The sequence below is a fragment of the Vanacampus margaritifer genome, chromosome 19 (assembly GCF_051991255.1).
Source record: "Vanacampus margaritifer isolate UIUO_Vmar chromosome 19, RoL_Vmar_1.0, whole genome shotgun sequence".
NCBI lineage: Eukaryota > Metazoa > Chordata > Actinopteri > Syngnathiformes > Syngnathidae > Vanacampus > Vanacampus margaritifer.
The window spans coordinates 14,081,454-14,102,414 of NC_135450.1; the positions used below are offsets into that span (position 1 = coordinate 14,081,454).

The window sequence follows — 20,961 nt, forward strand, 5'->3', positions numbered from 1 at the left end:
GTCACGTCTTGCGTCATCCCGATCAAGTTCGCTTTGGAGCCAAATCGTGTGAGCAGCATTTTATTTAAAGTTTACCTAATTATCGGGAATATATAAGATACACTAGTGACAAATACAATACTAATAACGTTTTAAAAAAATATATAATATTAAAACGCAACAACTATGGCCGATTAGTACGAACACCCGGAAGTACATTTGGCCATCAAAGAGCGGGATGAAAGTGCTTCCGGGTCATAAAACATTGCTATCGACGACCACAAATACAATATATAGACGTTTTAAAAATGTCATAGGAATTCAGCCTGGTAAGCGTGTGTGTTAATACATTAAGTGTCCACATCGTTCACTAAAGGAGTGGTTTTAGATAGTGAGCTAGTGGCTAGCACATCTGCCTCATAGTACTGAGGTTTGGGGTTCACTTTGTGGGATTTATATGTTCTGTAGGGTTTCAAACTTCAAAGGACCATCCCACGATTACGTCACAAGTCACAAAATGGTGGTTGTACTCGGTGAAAGGAAGGTGTCTGTTAATTAAAAAGCATTGTACTTTGGAGTGTCGTGTTTTGATTTGTGAGTATTTTTTTATTATTTCAAAATGGGATGGAATGTCACTTGACTACTATAACAATTAAATCTGCTTGATTTGTGTGCTAGTCACAGGCAAAAGCAATACAATGCGGCGTTTTTTTTTCACCGTCTAAAGGAAGCGTTGCATTACGGAAATATCAGAAATGTGAAATTATCTATTGTTCCATTCATCCATCTTCCAGCTATTTTAAGACCCTAATGGCTGTTTTCCAAAATGTGTGTTTTTCAGACAGTATACCGTGGACCAGAATCTTGCAGGATCAAGGTCACTATCACAGCAGTAAGCATGCAGCCTTCATCAAGTGTCTAAGGTAAAACATTTGGATTTTCTATTTCTAGTTTTGCTAGCACAGAGTAAAGTGTACTTTAATGCAAATAGTGAAATGTCTTTAAAAAAAAAATGATACAAAAGAAAGTCAGGAAAGAATGAAGGGAAAAAAATCTCCCAAAAGTTTGAAAATTGCTGCGCTCGACTGACTTCACAAGCCCTTGTAAGCAGTCCTTAGTTGCACTTGTTGGTCCTTAACACTCACTACAACCTTCCCTTGTTGTATAAACTGCTGTTTTGGAAGAACAAATTGTGTCTTGGTGGAGAGCTAATAGAAAACAAGAAGTGGGGATGGAGGGCAAAGCAGGTGATGGCGAGAGGGGGGTGGGGGGGCTGATGGACGCCGAGTGATGTCTAGAGAGGTGGTGGTGTGCGTTTTCCACGCAGGGATGGAAAGAGTAAATCCTTTTCTTCATCATTACCTCCTCTCTGCCACTGCCCTCACCTTAATTAGTCTCAGAGCAGCTCGCTCGGCCAGGAGTCTGCTTCATCCCTCCATCCATCCCTCTATCCCCTTCAAAACCCCCTCCATCAACCCCCCATCCCTTTAACCGCCGTCTCTTTCTTCCTCGGCGCTCTCATAACCACCCCCCATACCCCCCACCCCTCTCTCTCTCTCTCCTCCAGCGATTCACAACTCTTCCTCTTCTGTCTCTTGCCTCGCGCTTCATCTTCGTCTCGGTGGAAATTGACTGAAATACCAAACCCCCGTAACCCCACAATATCAACAGCTGTGCGGCTCTACGCACGCAGCAAAAAAAAAAAAAAGAATAAACAGTTGGTAAATACAGCCCACACGCGCGCGGGCGTGCGAGCGTACACACACACACACACACACACACACAGTGGCAGGAATACGTGGCTGCTCCAGGCTTGGCAGCTATAAATACGGAGGGTAGTGATGAGGAGAAAAGTCTGTTAAAAAGTTAAGTGGGGAAAAGAGCTGCACTGTGAGATTGACACGCCGACGTCTCAGCTCTCTAGAGGCTAAATTAGGAGATCTAGGTGCCACACAGGGTGCACGCAGGTGTGTGTGTGTGTATCTCCATAGGCCTCTGCTCCTCCGCACTCAGCCACTGGGAGCCCATCCAGTGTCACTGTTTTCTTCTCACTCGCTGAATACTGATGGCCGCTGGGACATGAATATGGTTTGGAGATACTGCAGCATTGCAGTCCGGCAATTTCCTTTCCTCACCCTCGGCTGTACGTTGTATTTATTGATCGAAGAAAGAGGAGGGGAGATGAAGATGCGAGATTGCTATGACGGTCCCTGTCAAGTCAATTTCTTAATATTCATTGTTTATAAATCTGCACAAAATGAGCGTTTCTGCCTGGCGGACCTCGACATGTCAAATGGTAAAAACTAACAACCGCAATTGTAACGTATTGTTAAATAAATACATACAAATGGATACAAGTCGATCTTGTGGTGACTCGAATTTACAAAGTGCTGTTAAAAGCAAATGTGGGCGAGAATGAATGAAATCACAGGAATGTTTTAATGGCAAGACGTGTGACGTTTGCGCGTATATTCAAACTTAGGGGTGTCGGGCGGTTAAATGTTTAATCGTAATTAATTGCATGACTTCAGTAGTTGACTCATGATTAATCACAAATTTCATATCTGTTCTAAATGTACAATAAAATATTTTTTTCCCTAAGTTTTCATACTCTTGTTAACAAAAAAAAAAGATTTTTATTTTTAACCCCTAGGCGTTATTGTGACCATTTTTGGGCTTTTTGTTGGTTCTGACCAAGCCATTTCAAAATAAAATACTGCCCACGGGTTTTAAACTAATAGAAATATGGCTGCATCTTTTAGTCATTGAAACAGTCATTTCATAATAATTCATAAAATTGAGTGAAAATTAAAAAGATGGTACTGTACTGTAAAAACGAGTGTGATATGGATTTTTGTTGAGGTTATTTTTCTGCCACTAGATGGCATCATTGCATTTGTAAGAAATTGGTGACAGCTCAGTGCCTTTTTTCTTTTCATATTAAGAGCATCTTTAACATGAAGTAACTTGTGCACATTTTTTAAATTGTAAAATGCAACTTGACCCCAGTCTCCACAAATATATGCATTATTATTACATTTATTAATGCTAACTTGCATTAATGCATGGACATGCATGGACATGTTTTCTGCGTTTCGATTGGAATTCCCCAGTACAGACTTTCCAAGTAAAGGTCGGTCAAAATTAACGCACAAATTTCGACATCCCTAATTCAAACCTTTAGCCGTCTAATGAATATTATTTTCAACTGTCGTGACTTTCTGACGCTGTCCTAACACGAAGGGAGTTTGTAAACGTCAACGCTGGACCGGAGAGACGAATGCACAGGTCTTAACGCTAGCTAGCTAGTACAACACAACACGGATTTAACGGATTTAATACTTCACCAAAGGTGAAAAAACACCCTGGATTCTGCGAGGGATCCTGGAGGTTAAAGTAAGTTATTTTAAACTAAAAAGGGAAACTTTTCCGTAGGTTGACGCAGCTGCATTAGCGCGTCCTTTTACACTCCTACATATTTTCAAAAAAGTGAATATGAGGCTTGGAAATACTTTTTGTCCATATTTTTTGACACAGAAAACCGCAAATAAACGTAAAACTACTTTTTCCTTTTGTTTACATTTGACCAAATTGTCAATGTAAGTAATATGCTAGATAGTTAGCTCAACTGCAGCTCTCTTGACATTTTTGGTGGGCCCATGTATGAGTTGGTAACACCAACTTGGTGCTATTTTTCAAATTATTAAAAAAAAAAAAGAAGTTATTTATTTTTAGCTCTTGTAAGTTATTCAAATTGAAGCACTAATATATATATATATTTTTTTTAAAAAGAACACAGAACATTTGTTTAACACTTTTTGTCCTATTTTCAAGAAAAACTGCTAATAAAGCAATATATAATATAATAATAATAATTAATAATATTATATATATATATATTTAATATTAATAATAATATAATATTCGATTCATCCAGCATTGAAAATACCCTCCAATTCTGTAGACCTGAATCATCAGTTCAAGATTAATCCTGCAGGGGGTGCTGTGTACACGGAAGTAGCTATGGCTGTGACCTCTGGTCACAAGGCTGACGGAGAAGGAACGTGGCCTCCCCTTTTAGCCACAAGATGGCATTCCCACTCAGCATAAAGCAAATGAGATTTTAATCCCACTGCTTGTATGTACACGACCTTAACATTTTTCATATTGTATGTTTATTTATTAAAAAATACTTTACAGTTACATTTGATTTTTTTTTTTTTTTTTTTGGGACAAAGTATTTGAGACTATGGTTTGTTATTGCATTTACGAGATTATGCAAGATTGAAATTTGGGTCAGTAAAAAAAGCATTAAGAAATAGTTGCATATTTTGAAGTTTGAAGAAGAAAAAAAAAATCAATATTGTCTCTTTCAAACATTTACAAACGGTATATAATGATCACGCTCGTGTTTGTGCGTCATACCGGGGCACTTATGTAGATAAAAGCGGGGAATTAAAAATATATGAGTAAAAGATTCGAATCTATTATATAAACGTATGGAAATGTATATTGGAGAACGCCGCCTTTGGCTGCTCGCACGCGCGCGCACATTTGCACACGCGGACGGAGACAGCAAGCATTCAGCCCATTCTTGCGTAAATCACTTGGCCTCGGGGCTCTCTTAACCCTTCCTCTGTGTGTGTGTGTGTGAGTGAGTGATTGTGTGTGTGTGTGTGTGTATCTTAGATGTTGCTTTTCAAGCGCTAATGCTGGTGGACACGGCTACTGTTTGCTGTGCCTGTGATGAGGCTGCAAAGCAGCCAGCATTGTATCCGGCGGAAAAATCCAGGGCAGAATCTTAATCTTGTTTGAGATCTCATAGTATTCACTTTCATCAAGTACTTCATTAATAAGTACACGTCAAGAATTTAATGTTATGGTTATTGTTGTTAGAGGCGTTTCTGCTCGTTTACTTCACTACATTTTTCTCAACTACAATCGCAAAAGTAAACATAGTGTTATGGAAGCGATTCGTTTCTGCAGAATTTATTAAGCATTATTTATTTTTAATTTTTTAATTTTTTTGAATTAAGCATTATTTATAAAAGCAGATTATCAATAGAAAAATAGAAAGTAAATAAATGTAATCATTGACTTATACCAAATTTCATACATGATGAACCTCAAAATGCTTCACATAAAATTACAGAGTTAAAGAGATTAAAAAAATAATAATAATTAAAATAGCTTACAACACTTTAGAAAATTTGTTATTAAAAATATACCTTAATAATGGTATGGGAAAAGAGCATGAAAGCATTTATACTTTATGGGTATGTTTTGAATATACAACAAAAAACGGGGGATTGTATTATAAAGAAGTACGGAGAAAACTTTTTTAGGGTGATTTTTGGGAGTACATGTTATTATTTTATTGTACATTTGAATTAGGGCCCCAACTAATGATTATTTTAATAAGGAATCAGATGTTTTAAAATATGTTTTAATTTCCGTCACTTTATTCAAAAACAGGACTTTTTTTCCCCTAAATGACAGTGCTTTTTTTTTTCACTAACATGATTATTTTTATTTTTTTATGATTTGTTTCCTGGTTTGGTTGGTAACATGTCACAAAAGTGGCAAAAATATTGACCCATGGCTTATAATTTTTTAAATTTTTTAATTTTGATTCAACACAATGCTAATCAGTCTGTTTCCCTAAAGGAATAAAGAGATCGGCTAATATTTGTTCTATTGTAGGCCTCTTAACGATCAATCAGTTATCCAAAAATAATTACCGATTAGTTGTAGATGAATCGATTAATTGTTGCACCTCTAGTTTGAACATTATTGTCGTACATCATGACTTTTTTTTTTTATGAACTTTTCTGTGGACCTGCTAAATTTGAAATGACAAAATCAAAATTCTATCACAAGCTTTGTTGACATACGGGATTAAAAAAAAGAAAATTTTTTTTGGTGTGAAACGCAACTATTCTGTACATTGACCTGGGTTTGATGGTTTTTGGTTGCTACGGATGTAATTGGGAAAAGTTGTTGGTATGAGACGCGCGCACGCACACAGCAAGTTGTCTGTGGCTTGCTGAACCCCTGTAATGCTCCTATTAGCAGCTTCAGTTAAAATGGCATTTCATCAGGCAGCTGACAAGTGAATTATCTACCCCATTTTCCTCTCTTCCACCCCCCACACACACCTCCTCTCTCTCTCTCTCCCACTCTGTCTGTCTGCCTCGGTCTCCCACTCTCCCCCCGGCTCAGTGACAGTAGCCTTAGGCCTGAGATAAAGAGGAGGCGCGCGACGCTTGGCGCTCTCACACACACTCGGCAGAACTGAAGTGACATCCTGTCAAAACAATAGTTTACTACAACAGGAACTTGTGTGTTCTGTCACACCGAGGCTCAACTTCAACTTTGGGACGTATAGAAAATCGCTTTTGCAAATTGATCTCCTCCTCCTTTCCGCCCGCACGCTTGCTTGCTTTGCTCCGTTCGGGGGGGGAGGGGGGGCACGACATCCACGCGGATGCATGGATGGAGATTTTGAGCCCAAAATGTTATGTGTGCATAGAAACTCAGAGGACAGTTTAGATTGCCGCCCCACATAAGAGCCTCTGTAGTTCTCTGCCGAGAAACCGCCGGGGTTGACAAATCTCTTCCTGAGCTGCTCCGGCACAGAGTCGCGCTGCTGCTGTGCGCATGAAAGAAAGCACTGCTCTTAGAAATATGGCTCACGAGAGAGGATGAAGATTGCTGTGTGTGTGTGAGAGTGAAACGCCTGATGGCGACTTGCATCCGTTTAGCATTGCGAAGGCGATGAAAGGTTTTACTCATTATTGCATGTCAGGTGCAATTTGGTGGCAGAAAATAGATTAAAGGGGAAGTCAACCCCGAAAAAAACCCCAACAACAATAATAATATGTTCTATGCAGCCCTACTAGTAAAAAATATGGCATTCTGGTTAATATTGCGCTAGTGGAATATGAGTTAAGCAGCAAAATCCAGCAGTTTTTTTTTTATCAATATCACAAGGCGGCCATTTTGCCACTTGCTGTCCAAGTGGAAATGGCATCACAGTTGCTCAGGTCTCAGGCGACAACCAATCACAGCTCAGCTTCAGAAAAACAGGTGAGCTGTTGATTGGTCGTTGCCTGAGACCCGAGCAACTGCGATGTCATCTTCAGTCGAACAGCAAGTGGCACAATGGCCGCCCCCTGAGATGAATAAAAATGGCTGGGTTTTGCTTCACATCTCATATTCAACAAATGTAATATTAATCAGAATGTCATGTTTAGATTAGTGAGGTCACATGTAACATATTATCAGGAAATGTTTAAGGACTTCCCTTTTAAAAATTAGACCAATTGAAAGCAGGTCTAAGTTGTGGCGCAGGCAGTTAAAAAAAAAGAAAAAAGTTTTGGAGTTTTGATTATAATTAGTTTTTATTTTGTTTTAAGGTTGTTGTTTTTTTTCTTCTTCCAAAATTAGTTTTGATTAGTTTCAGGGTGACTTTTGTTTTTATTAGTTTTAGTTTTGTCAAAAAATGCTTAGCTTTGTAATAGTTTTTTTGTGAATCACTCGTGTGCAAGATTTAAAAACACAAAAATTTTAAAGTATTGCGTAGTAGAAATTCAACCAAAATATTATTTTAAAAACAGCCATCATCCACAAATCAAGTACAGAATAAACCTTGAGCAAGACACCTCGGTTAAGAAAACTCCCGAGTATGGACAAAAAAAAAAACTCAACATACTTATGAAAGTGTCACTAAGCAACTCCCACTAGGGCCGTGCTCAATTCTATATGACAGAATAAAGGTGTATCGAACAAAATAAGAGTTTTAGTTATTTTGTTAACTGAATTAATCTCGTTTCAGACATCCAGCATCCCCTCAACGAGTAACCTCTGAATCGTACCGTAGTTGCCCTTATCACAATTCACACAAGCTGCCGAGTTGACATGAAAGTTTAGAGAGTTTTACCTCCACTGTTGCATTCAGCAGGAAGCACAATTTCACCATTGACCTGAAAAGAACTCGGGATTGGAACCAAAGGAACAACCTGACAACCACTGACAAGAAGAGAGCGTTCTGCACTGGAGGGAGGAGGAAGAAAGTTAGGAAGCGTGGAGAGCTTTTACAATAGATTTAGTCCTTGTGGGACAAACAAAAACAATAAAAAAAAAAAAAAAAGAAAGACAGAGACATTTACTTGTCAGTGACAGAGGACATAATATGACTCTCATCTTTATTATAATATTTTTTATGTATAGTATGAGTACGTTAATGGTGTGAAGTTGATTTGGATTTTTGAAAAGATCCACTATTGCCCTCCTGCCTGCATCCACCAGGGGGAGCTGTAGAGTAGGATGGAAGGACACGAAGGTGCCGTCTGCCCCTGTTCAAGTCTAGAAAGTGGAAAGCGTGACCCTTAAAGGTCGGCGCTTTTCAGGATACTTTCCATCACTGGATGCTGAAAATTTTAATACGTCAGATATTTTGAAAATTTAATCAACTTTATTTACTGTAGAAAACAATACGGAGCTATTTACATGCTACTTGCTGCCTTTGGGATACCCCTGAACTTTTTGTTAGATTTTTAAAACAAACACATCTATTGACTAAGATTTATTTATTTTTTTTTAGCTCCAATGTTTTACAAACTCTAAAAGTTGTTCAATAAACACATGCTTAATAATTCAAAACATATCAGCTGGAGTTATTATTATTATTATTTTTTTTATCTTGATGCCAATATTTTTTCTTTTAGTGAAAATGAATAATCAAACGGCTCCAAATATCGGTTATCGGCATCCTTGGCTACTAATAATCGGTATCGACCCTGAAAAAAAAAAAAAAAACACATCGGTCTAGCGCTAGAACAAAATTCTAGTCCAACATTGACTGATACATTAAAAAGTCCGTCTCAATATTTCTGCTTATGACCGTTGACCCCCCACACCAAGAAAAGGTGCGAGGACGCGAGTTTAGCGGTCATCTGGCGAAAACGCACGTATTCGCCCAAAAACCAACACAAAGAACCCCCCCCCACACACACACCCACGGACAGACAGGAGCAGACAGAGAGACGGACACATGGGTCCATATATAATATATTCGTGTGTGTGTGCGCGCGCGGGTCCAAATCCGACGTGTGTGTACGTGAGGAATGTGCAGTGTGTGTTCCGGGTGTGTGCGCGCTACCTGGCCAGCAGTGGTAACAGGCTCTGAGGCCTTTAATGGGATTTAGCCCGAGGCTGTTTTATTAAGATGTCGGCTTTCCCTGCTGCCTCCGCAGCTGACACCATTCCCCACTGATACCCCACCCCAACCCACCATCACCACCACCAGCGCCAACCGACCCCCCAACCCCCCACCCACAGCCTTCACCCCGTGCAAATCCCCTCAACCACCCCCCCCCCCCCCCCCCCGCCAATGCCCCCGCATCCACACGCTTCTATAGCACATAATGACCAAATACCTCACCCACTTTTTTTGTTTTTTCTCACCCTGCAGGATGTCCTGCGTGGGCCAACTGCTAAACAATGAAGACAAGCTAAAAGCAACACAATAATGGACATTTATTTAAAAAAAAATGGAATCAACAAATTCCTTGGAAAAATTTCCTTAAAAATGTCATTAATTACATTAGTTGTGCCACACAAAGCTCTCTAGGAACTAAGGTCAATATTTGTTTATATAGCACATTTAAAATACAGTAAACACTGGCCAAAATGCTGTAAAAAATAAATAAAAAATTATGATAAAAACAATAAAGAAAAAAATAATTGGATAAATTTAAGTGGTAAATTGACTCAATTTATATGACATTTTCTACACTAAAAATACAATAAAGGAAGAAAAAGTAGACATTAAAACCATATTTTTGTAAACAATAAACCATAAAAGGAAAGTCATATATTTTTTAAACAATATATTTACGATGACCTCATAATTGGCAGAGAAAAGTGACCCACAAATAATGAAAATCAACATGATTGACGCTCAATGAAATGCATTGGTGGTAATTATTATATTTTTTAACTCTAAGCATTATACTTTATATTTTTGAATTAATTGTCTGAATTAATCATTAATCAGATTTTTTTTTTCTGCCAAAAATCGGCATTTGCCTCAAAAAATCCATATTGGTTGGGCCAAAACAAATAAAGCCAAAACAAACTATTCTTTCTACCTAAAAAAACAAACAAAATAAAAACAACAACAATTGTATTGATTACTTTCAAGAACACCATCTTAAAAATTATATAGATATAAATTACCCATCCATCCATTTTCCAGATTGCTTAACCTCAAATAAAAAGAAAATCGATATTTATTATGGTCTGCATTTTGCACAAAGCTCCCAAAGCGTACAAATACATTCTATTTAAAATTTTTAAATATTACAGTGTCCCAAAGATATATTTATACGTTTTTATTTATTTTTTATGCTCGAGCATACAGAAGGCTTTGATGCAGCCTCTGAACTGCAGAGCACGGTTGAAGCAATGATAGTTGTTACAAAAACGGCCAGCAGGCGGCAGCAGAGTATAAGAGATCAACCATGTTGCAAAAAAGCTCTTTCCTCGCTGCTTTAAACAGATTTGTGAATAATGATGAAACTTAGCTATCTTCTAATGCTAATTGCTGCAAAACGGAAACGGATAGAAGTATTTTTCTTTTTTCCTGATGAAAGAAAAGGCTTTAATCTTTCTTTTGGTAGGATCCATGTTTTTATAGCAACAGAACACAATATTCTGTGGGCCAAAATCGGTCATAATCCAGTGAAACAGCCGGGAGCAAAGAGGGTTGCTTCAGTGAAAATGGCTGGGAGGGAATGTGTTAAGCTGCCATATAAGAAAAAAGATTGGCCTTATAGATTTATTAGCGCTAATTCTAAACACTTTTGTCACACCTCAGAAATGTTACTGACTATGATTAAAAAAAAATTTTAAAAAAAAATAAAAAAAATTAAGCGTTTGGTTTTAACTTCGGGGCATTTTACCAACTCTCACACAGAAACCTCCTCTGGCCATCTTTATTTCTCAATCTGATTTATTGTCTTCATCTCGGCAAGTTCCATCTTCCGATCCGCCTGTTTTGCTACTATTCCACTTCCACTTGAAACAACCCCCCCCCCCCCCCACCCCTTTAAACAGAGCCCACAGCGGTGACTCTGGACCTCTAGGCACTTCCCCCCCCCCCCCTCGCTGTTGCCCCCCCAGGTACTCACTTCCTGTGCCCCGCACCCGTCAACACACCCACCTTAAGGTAACGCAGCCCTGCAGGCGCTGGTGCAACTCTAAGAACCACGGCTTGCCTTTGTACTTCACATGTTCTTCTTCATGTATGTGCGTTTCTGTTTCTGTTCCCGCCACAAGTAATGATGATGAAGAAGTTGCGTAACGTGTGGAATCATTCAACTTGCGTTTTGTGCATCAAGCGTTTTTTTTTTTTTTGTTTTGTTTGTTTGCTCGGAGGGAGTTTTGCCGCGCGGCGAAGTTTGGGGGGGGCAGAGTGTGTTTTGCGGCTCCACGTGCCTGTCTTGTGTTTACCGGCGTGTGTGTTTTTCTCCCTGTCCTTGTCTTGAGTGCTTTTGCTGTTTTTCGCCTGGCAGGCTGTTCTGATTGGCTGGCCCTGGGGAAAGGAGATATCATGTTTAGCCCCAAACCAACATGCATCCCTCATCCGCCATCCACCGCCGCAACGATCGCGCGTCGTCCGTGTCCGCGTGTGTGTGTGTGCGAGTGCCGGCGAAATAGCACAACAGAGAGTCAGAGGGAGGTCTGCGCGTTCAGGCGATCACACACTATGCTCTTTCTGCTAAAGTGCTTTCTCGTCTGCTTGGCCAAGGCTGATGAGGTATGACATCACAGCACTTTGTTTTATCTTTAAAAGATGAGCAGGGAGCCCTTCACTTCCCCTTAATGAGGCTGAGGTGCCCACACACTTTACTTGTGTGTGTGTGTGTGTGTGTGTGTCCTCGCTGCCCACCCTACCACTAACAAATATTGTGGCGTGCAAACTCTCGCGCGTAGGGTTGGGCGCGCTTTTTGGTTTTCTGGCTAACACCCACTTTAGCCATAACCCCTGGCATTTCCTGTCCTGAAGCCATATGTCAAACCTCATTGGCTCCCGCATCAATATCAGCGCCCTCACTCACATCCCAATACCGCAACCTACTGCCGACGTATCACTGCCGGCAAGACTTTGAATTTTTTTTGTTTTCGTACACGTTCGCTTTTACTGTGGCGAGTGGGATCTTGTTTCTGTTGGTTGGATTTGTCAAGTAAATTTAGTGGACGAGTCAAAATGAGCTAATTAAACTGGTCAAAATTAGTCACTCGATAATTAATTAGGGCTGTGCAATTAATCAAAATTAAATTACTTATTATTATTATTATTAGTGACACTCCACAATTACAAAATCAGCATAATTGTAAAAAACAAACAAACAAACAAACAAACATAATTAATACAAATTTTGAGTTGCTTGAGTTTCAATTTAGGGCTGGGCAATATATCAAAAAAAAAAAAAAAAAATCAAAAATCTAAATTGCAAGGACATGCAATGAGTTTCATAATGGCATTGTTTGCTTTTATCTGAATTTGACCGGTCAGACGCAAACTTAAATGTGCATCATCCAATAGTAATTATAAGTATTAGGGTAATTACAATTAATTAATTAAGAATGCACTGAGCTTGCTTATTTTGCCACATGAACATTTTTTATTCTTTCATTTGATAATTAAAATGTTATTTCTTTAGGTACATGTTAAATATCGCAATAATATCAATATCGCAATATTCGACCACTATATCACATCGCATGTTTTTCCAATAGCGTGCAGCCATATTTAAATTATATAAATTTATATTTAAATTTTTATTTTTTTAATTTTAATATTTTTTTCATCCAAAAGAAATTGCATAATTAGTGTTTCAAAGAATTTTATTAGTCTTAATATTTTTTACGCAAAAAAAATATTTCAATAATATAATAATAATAATAATAATAATATATTCATAATCAAAAACAAAACAAAAAAATATTAATCTTTTTTTCATAATCGAGCAGCCCAACAAGTAATTATTTGGTTTAACTTTAAATTGTCAAAATGCTCTGGTTTGAGCCACTCAACACAAATTATTCACTGATTTCTGTACTCCATCATGAAAGCAGACTGATTATCTTTTAATCTTGATAACTTCATCATTTTTTATGTAAAATGAGTACTTTTTAAAAACAAATTTTTCCACTTGCTGTTGACTGAAGATGACTTTACCTGTGCTGAGGAAGTAGTTTGCTGACCAAACCCAGAAAACAGGTGAGCCGTGATTGGTCGTCACAGGTGATGTCATCTTTAGTTGAAAGTGGAAAAAAATAGTTTTTAAAGGTATTAATTGTACATGGAAAAATAATGAAGTTATCAAATGAATTCTGGACAATATACTAACTTTAAGTTTACTGCTGAAAATGGCTCAATGAGTCAAGTATCCCTTTAAAAAATTGAACAATACAAAATAAACAACAATCATTGGTTAATAAACTGTAATCAGTTGGGGAAAAATGCTTTTGTTTTTGTTAAGTGTGACAGACAAACCAACCAAAATGCAAACATGCCATGTCAAACAAAATTGGCACGCCACAGTGGTCAATAAAAGATAGCTCAACCCGTGATGATTAATCCGAGATTAGCTGCAGATGTGCGCTCCAAACAACTCTTGCTCCTAATCCTCATGGGAAGCCTCGTGGATGTGTGCGCCATGTTGCCAGACGTGACAGTAGCTGGCTTACGCGGCTGTGTTGTGAGATTAACTAGCGTTAGCCGTCATTAGCCTGCGCCAAACCAACGCAGCAACAGACAGCAATTAACCCGCTAATCCGGCTAATCCACTAATGCAGCTAATCGGACTGGATAGAGTTTTTTTTTTGTTTTGTTTTTTTCAATAGGATCTCCCTGCAAGTGCACATATGCAGCATGCATTCAGGCACGCAATTGACATGTTGACAAAAGTTTTTCTAACAGACATTCATAGTTTACATGCAATGCACCACAAATGATATGAATGGATGAATAGCCATTCCAGAAAAAACAATGCGACAAGTGCTCTATTATGCATTGACCAAATTCTATACTAAGTGAGTACATTTGAAACTTTAAGGATATCGGGATTTAATTTGGTTGGAATTGAAAACAATTTTTCATAATAAATAGAAAAAGACAAAAAAAAAAATTTGGGGTGGTGATTGGTGAATGACTTTGATGATTTATCAGTATGTGTATTTTAACTCATTCACTGCCATTGACTATTTCTATTAGTTTAACATTTTTTTACACTTACAAGAGTATGAAAACCTAGAATTTTTTATTGTACATTTAGAACAGATATAAAAAAAATATTAATCGCGAGTTAACTTGTGAAATTATGCGATTAATTACAATTTAAAAAATTAATCGTCAGACGGTGCTATTTTTTTTAAAATAATCTCTTCTTTTTTTTTTAAATCGCGTCAGGCGATTACATTTTTTAATTGTAATTAATCGCATAACTTCAATAGTTAACTCACGATTAATCACAAATTTTATATCTGTTCTAAATGAACAATATATTTATTTATTTTTTCATACTCTTGTACACAAAAGTGCAAAAAAAATGTTAAACTAACAGAAATAGTTCAAATTAATTTTTGACGTCAATGGCAGTGAATGAGTTAAAGGGGAAGTCAACCCAAAAAACAATTCTTGACAATAATATGTTCCATGCAGGAATATGAGTTAAGCAGCAAAATCCAGCCGTTTTTAATCAATATCAGAAGGCGGCCATTTTGCCACTTGCTGTCGAGTGAAAATGACATCACAGCTGCTCAGTTCTCAGGTGTGATTGGTTGTTACCCGAGACCTGAGCAGCTGTGATGTCATTTTCACGCGACAGCAAGTGGCAAAATGGCCGCCTCCTGAGATGGATAAAAAGGGCTATATTTTGCTTCATAACTCATATTCCACAAATGTAATATTATTCAGAATGTCATGTTTAGACATATAACAATATTGTCAAGAAATGTCTAAAATTGACTTTCCCTTTAAAGAACCAGTGCTATTCTATATGGAAGTTAAAAAAATAAATAAATCACTGTATCAAGATTTTATCATAGTTGATGTCATTAAACAGGAAAAACACTCATGTGGGAGAGAATATCTATAAAAAAAAAAATAATTCATTCTCAGTAGAGTTGTCTGAAATCACATGGAACTTTCTTCTTCGCAATGGGAAAAGCAACATAGCAAACCCTTGATTCAAAGAAACCCTTCAAAGAATCGAAGGGCACTCTGTAAATATTAATTTCTTTATACGACATTGTCACGTTTTTTTTTTTCTTCTTGCATTTTCTTCCCTCTGCACGTCATCTCTCTCAATATGATAACTTGGAGGCTGTTGAAGAAGTGACATTGTGGGAGTTTGTGCGAGCGATTGCGCCTTCAAACGCTGACCTTGGCTACTCATCGCTAATGATGCTAGCTGGGGCTAATGACAGCGTTCTTTCTCAATGTGTGGGTTTCAGTGGAGGTGTGTGTGTGCGCGTGTGTGTGTGTGTTGTGTGTGTGTGTGTGTGTGCGTGTGTGTGTGCGTGTGCGTGTGTGTGTGCGTGTGTGTGCGAACGAGAGAACCAGTGTATAAGTGCATGCAGGGCAGCATGTGAAAGCGTCATAATCAGAGCTGCTAACGCTAATGAGCTAGCTCTTTGAAGCGACTGGCCCAGCGAGGGCCCCACTTCTGCTAGCTCATTAGCTGACCTGAGGAGTGCCTGATTAAAGTGCTTTTGATGAAAATTTCAAGGATTTTTCCACCCCCAAAAAAAGGAAAGACATTTTTTTTTTGTGAAGTGAGATAAATATTGCACTAGTTTTTTTTTATTTTTGTGTAAGGTTGAGGTTGATGGAAAAAGTGGGAGGTCGTTTTACTAAGAAGGCATCAAAGAGCTCTCTGAAGAGCGCTGGATGAGATTGATTTGCTATTTTTATTGGCGATGAAATGTACAAATATATTTAATGGGAGGAGAGAGCGGCAGAATGTTTCCTTTCACTCTTCAAACGCCCCGCGCGTCATCTCCCGTCTCTAGTTTCTCGTCTTCACATGCGCTCGCCAGCCGATGAGCGCAACCTGCCATCGGTTGAAGTCAACAACCGCTCGCTCGTGGTGGAAGAGTGGCACCTACATGAAGAGGCACCGCGGGTAAATTAGTCTTCAGGAGAAACGAGGAGGACGGGTTGCGTGGCGCTGAAACATTCACCTTTTTAAAGCGAGCGCACAAATGCGCAGAGCGAGCTCGTTTCACTGAAGACGGAGAAAATGTCATACGTTTTGCGCAAAAGGGAAACAAGTAGTTTGTTGCATAACTTTGTGACGGGAAAGGAGCGCAGCCTTTGAGATGTTGACAGGGATGTGATTTTTCCGCTAATTCGCGGAATTCCGCTTTTTTTTTTATCTCCCAAATCAAAATCAATTTTTTTTTTTTTTTTAATATATATAGTAGTTCATTGTGTATGCACATGACTCCGACAGATAACATCTTCTGCTATAACAAAGACATTTGTGGTATGCTCTAATATGAGTTACTTTTCATTTGGTCATGATACAATTATTTGTTCATGAAATTTGAACTCTTCAACATTATTTATGTGTTAACTTAGTAATCACATTAGTTAGATATGATGATATTCTCAGTGATAGATTTAAAAAGCAATGACAGTCCAATGTTTTTGAATGTGACTGATTTTGAGTTGACTAAAACTGCCATTTTATATGGGATAGTTCAATATACATTGAAAATTTATGCTGTTGTTTTGTCTATTTCTTTGTCATGTGAGTGCATTGAAAGTACTTAAAAACACGGAAAACCCATGAGCTCCGGGGGGCTTTCGCCCCCCTTGTCCCCCCACCAGGGCACTGCCCTGGACCTAGCTGGGTGCCAGCGGCCCCAAGACCCCCGGCTAAATTTTCAGATAATTTCACTTTGGTCAAATCACATCCCTGTGTTGACCAAAGGAATCTGTTCTCAATAATCCTGTTGTGTTGCTCACTTTGCATTAAAAGCGGTGAGGGGGGAAGTAATGCAGCTTTTATCACTTGTTGACTTGAAATAACAGCAACTTGTTGCGTTACATTGAAGTTAGTGGGTAGGTTTAAGCGTTGGCATTCTAGCTAGGTTAGCTAGAATGTAGCCTCAAAAACAAAGAAACAAAAAAAAGGACAAGAATGTAGCCTCACTTTATCACTCTCTCTCCTCCTCGCGTCCCTGCTTGATTTGTTTACAATGGTGTATCGGCAAAAACGAAATGTTACCGGTTTGATGTTGGATTGTTTTGGACTGTACAATCAATTAAAAACTAGGGGTGTCAGGCAAATACATTTTTTTTAATCATAATTAATCTTATGACTTCAATAGTTGATTAATTACACATTTTTATATCGGTTCTAAATGTACAGTGAAATATTTTTGTCTAAGTTTTCATACTCTTGTTAACATAATTGGGAAAAAATGTTAAATAGAAATAAGGCCTCATATTTTAGTCACAATACATTAATTTCATAATTCATAAAATTGAGTTAAAATTAAAAAAAAAGTACTGTACTGTAAAAAAATAAAAAAATGTGATATTGATTTGTGTTGTCTGCCACTAGATGGCATAATTGCATTTTTAAAATGTTGGCGACAGCTCAGTGCATTCTTCGTTTCATATTAAGAGCCATCTAATCTTTAACATGACGTAATTTTTTAAATCATAAAATACAACTTGACCCCAGTCTCCACAAATATTTGCATTATTATTATTGAATTTATTATTGCTAAATTTTGACGTGGACGTGTCTGCTGCATTTCCATACATTTTGGAAAAGCCAGTACAGGCGGTCATTAATCGCGTGTTAAAAAAAATTTGTTGCGTAAAAAGTCCTTTAAATTAACGCACTCATTTTTGACCGCCCTATTAAAAACATGAGGCGATCAGCTAAATGCTAAATCTACCCCAATGTGGTTTATTGATTACTGATTATCAGGTTGTTTCCTTGCCGAGCTTTTCAGGTAGAACGTTACATTAGTTTTCAGAGCAGCAGACTGTAGAAAACAAAAGTGACTTTTTGTGAACTTTTCAAGACGTGAGGGTGCACTGAAATACAGCCCGCGTGCGTGTGTATGCTTGTCTGTGCGTGAGCGCGCGTGCGTGCGCGCGTGTGTTTGTGTGACTTGTAGTAGTTTAGGCAGGCAGAGCTGAATCTCTCATAGTGAATTTGGACAGACTGGAGTCTGCAAGGCAGTTCAAAGACTACAGGCCCACAGGCAACAAGCAACACATCCTGGAGTGTGTGTGTGTGCGTGTGTGTGTGTGTATGAGTGAGATTGAACAAGGATGTTTGGTCTGTGTACATAAGCATGTTTTTCGTCTTGACATGTATGTTGATTTTTGCGCGGTTTTGCCTTGATGATGTATAAACGAATCTGTTTTTATTTGAAAATATCCACCCCTCGCTTAACACACACACACACACACACACACACGCGCGCGCTAAATTAGCATGAGCGCACCGTTGGCCACAGACACCCTCAACAGCTGTCCTGGGCTGCAAGTTTTGCACACACGCGGCTTACAAAGGAACAACAAATAATTCATTATAAAAAAATATTTCCTGCTAATTGTGGGGCTGTAATTAATGAGCTAACCTTTGGAGAGTGGGAGGGGAAGATGGAGAGGGAAATTATTCATGTCATGTTTGCATATATGAATATGCAAAAGATAATCATCCCCTCCAAGGAGGGACACAAAAATGCCCCTATATCTCTATCAAAAGCGTTTCTATCCACACACACACACACACACACACACACACACACACACACTTCATTTGTCTTTCTGCTTGTCACCGTCTTCATCTCTGATGATTAAATAGACGAGTGTTTTTCTTTTGACAAAGACGACAAATGGGAATATCACCTCTGGCACATTCCTTTTGGAAAGTAATGTTTTGTCAAGATTGGGTTGAAAAATGGTGTGGATGCTCACATCTGTTCGGTGCTGACACGCAGGTCAGTGCTGCACTGCAAAAAAGGACAGTAAAAAAAAAAATATATATTTAAAAAAAAAAAATATATATATATATATATATATATATATATATATATATATATATATATATATATATATATATTTTTTTTTTTTTTAGTAAAAGAAGAAAATTGTTACTTCAAATAAGCTAAATTATGTGCCAACAAAACAAGAACATTTTACTTCAATTTACCTGTAAGATAAAAAAAATAATAATAATAATACTAGGCCCATATCAATCACAGCAGTCTTAAAAATAGTATTTTAGACTAAAAACAATATTGACATTTTTTTTTTTCTTAAAATACATTTATTTACGTTTGGCCAACTTAACCTGAGTGTCTAGCAGGGAGGTAACAGGTCCCATTTTTTTTATTGTCTTTGGTCTGACCCAGCCAGGGATTGTACCCACAACCTCCCAGTGTGAGGGTAGACACTCTACCACTAGACCCACTGAGCTGGTGTTGGAAAGAGGAAAATGAGCTTCGTAAAGATGAAACAAACCACTTATAATAAAGGGCTATATTGGACTTTTGTCTGTTGTCCTCATAACTCATTCACTGCCATTGACGGCTATAGACGTCAAAAAATAATTTTAACTATTTCGATTAGTTTAACATTTTTTCCACTTTTGTTAACAAAAATGTGAAAACCTAGATTTTTTTTATTGAACATTTAGAAAATGTATAAAATTTGTGATTAATTGTGAGTTAACTAGTGAATTCATGCGATTAATTACAATAAAAAAATAATCACCTGACGCCGTAATTTTTAATAATCTTTTCTTTTTTAAATTGCGTCAGGCGATAAATTTTTTTAATTGTTATTAATCACATGACTTCAATAATTAACTCACGATTAATCACACGTGTTATATCTGTTCTAATTGTACAATAAATTTTTTGTAGGTTTTCATACTCTTATTAACAAAAGTGGAAAACTAATAGAAATAGTTCAAATTAATTAGCTATAGCCGTCAATGGCAGCGAATGAGTTAAAATTTGGAAAATGTTTGTTTTAAGCCTCACAGTACTTCAAACTGGCCAATGCCAAGACTGCTTGATCAAATAAGATAATTAAGTAATAAGTATTCTAAAATAAGGAGAATGATCTTGTCTGGCATTTTCACTCTAAGTACAAATAACTTGTCAAAACAAAATAAGCAAATATAGGTTACATTTAAGAAATTATTTATTACGTGAAATTTCAGTTTTTGCAGTGCGGTTACCGATAACGAAATGTTCTGTGCCCTTTATGTGTTTGTCTGAAGTATTGGCGTACCAGTTTGATAAGGTCATTGTTTAAACTTTCATTTTGTTTTGGAAGATAGTTTTTTAACATTACACATTCTCTGACCTCTGTCAATTTGCAGTATCCGCCCAAGCTCAAAGGTACACTCTAAAAACAGTTGGGTCAAAAATGGACCAATCCTCTACTTGGGTCAATTTGACCCAACTTTGAGTCAAGAAATTGGTCTTTTAGTGACTCATAAATATTAGTCAGATCCTTTACTTGGGTCAAAAAACGGGGTCATTTTGTATAAAAACAACCCAGAAAGTTGGCTCAAATTGACCCATAAAATGGATCGGACCGATTTACCAATTCCAAATGACTGGGACTTGCCGCAACTCATTCAAGATGAACTGAGCGAGGAGTGTGCAGACATAAGTCTGGGATTGATGGATAACCATATGAACCAATGGCTAACATGATCAATGTATATGACTGATGCGTTTAGTAAGAATCAATGGGGACGGGTTACTAATAAAACATGGCTTTTACCCGTCAGCCATTTTTTCGGATGTCAATGTTGCAAATGATGCGATGTGATCGATGTAACCTGTAATAATGTGTTCGAAAAGGGGGGGGGGGGGGGGGAAATGAATTAAACAAACACATTTTTTAGAGTGTAAATT

General features: G+C 37.7%; 1 protein-coding gene across 4 annotated transcripts in view; it reads left to right on the forward strand.

Moving 5' to 3' along the window:
• The first annotated feature begins 221 nt into the window (after positions 1–221).
• Positions 222–20,961, forward strand: part of tfap2d (transcription factor AP-2 delta (activating enhancer binding protein 2 delta)) — an 85,897-nt gene continuing 65,157 nt past the window's right edge. For 2 of the 4 annotated variants that reach the window (XM_077552931.1, XM_077552935.1), the window contains exons 1-2: positions 228–308; positions 821–902. The gene's annotated coding sequence lies outside the window, so the exon portion shown is untranslated. Of the gene's footprint in view, positions 309–447; positions 574–820; positions 903–20,961 lie in introns of all 4 variants that reach the window. The other 2 variants (XM_077552932.1, XM_077552930.1) reach the window with 2 other exon arrangements.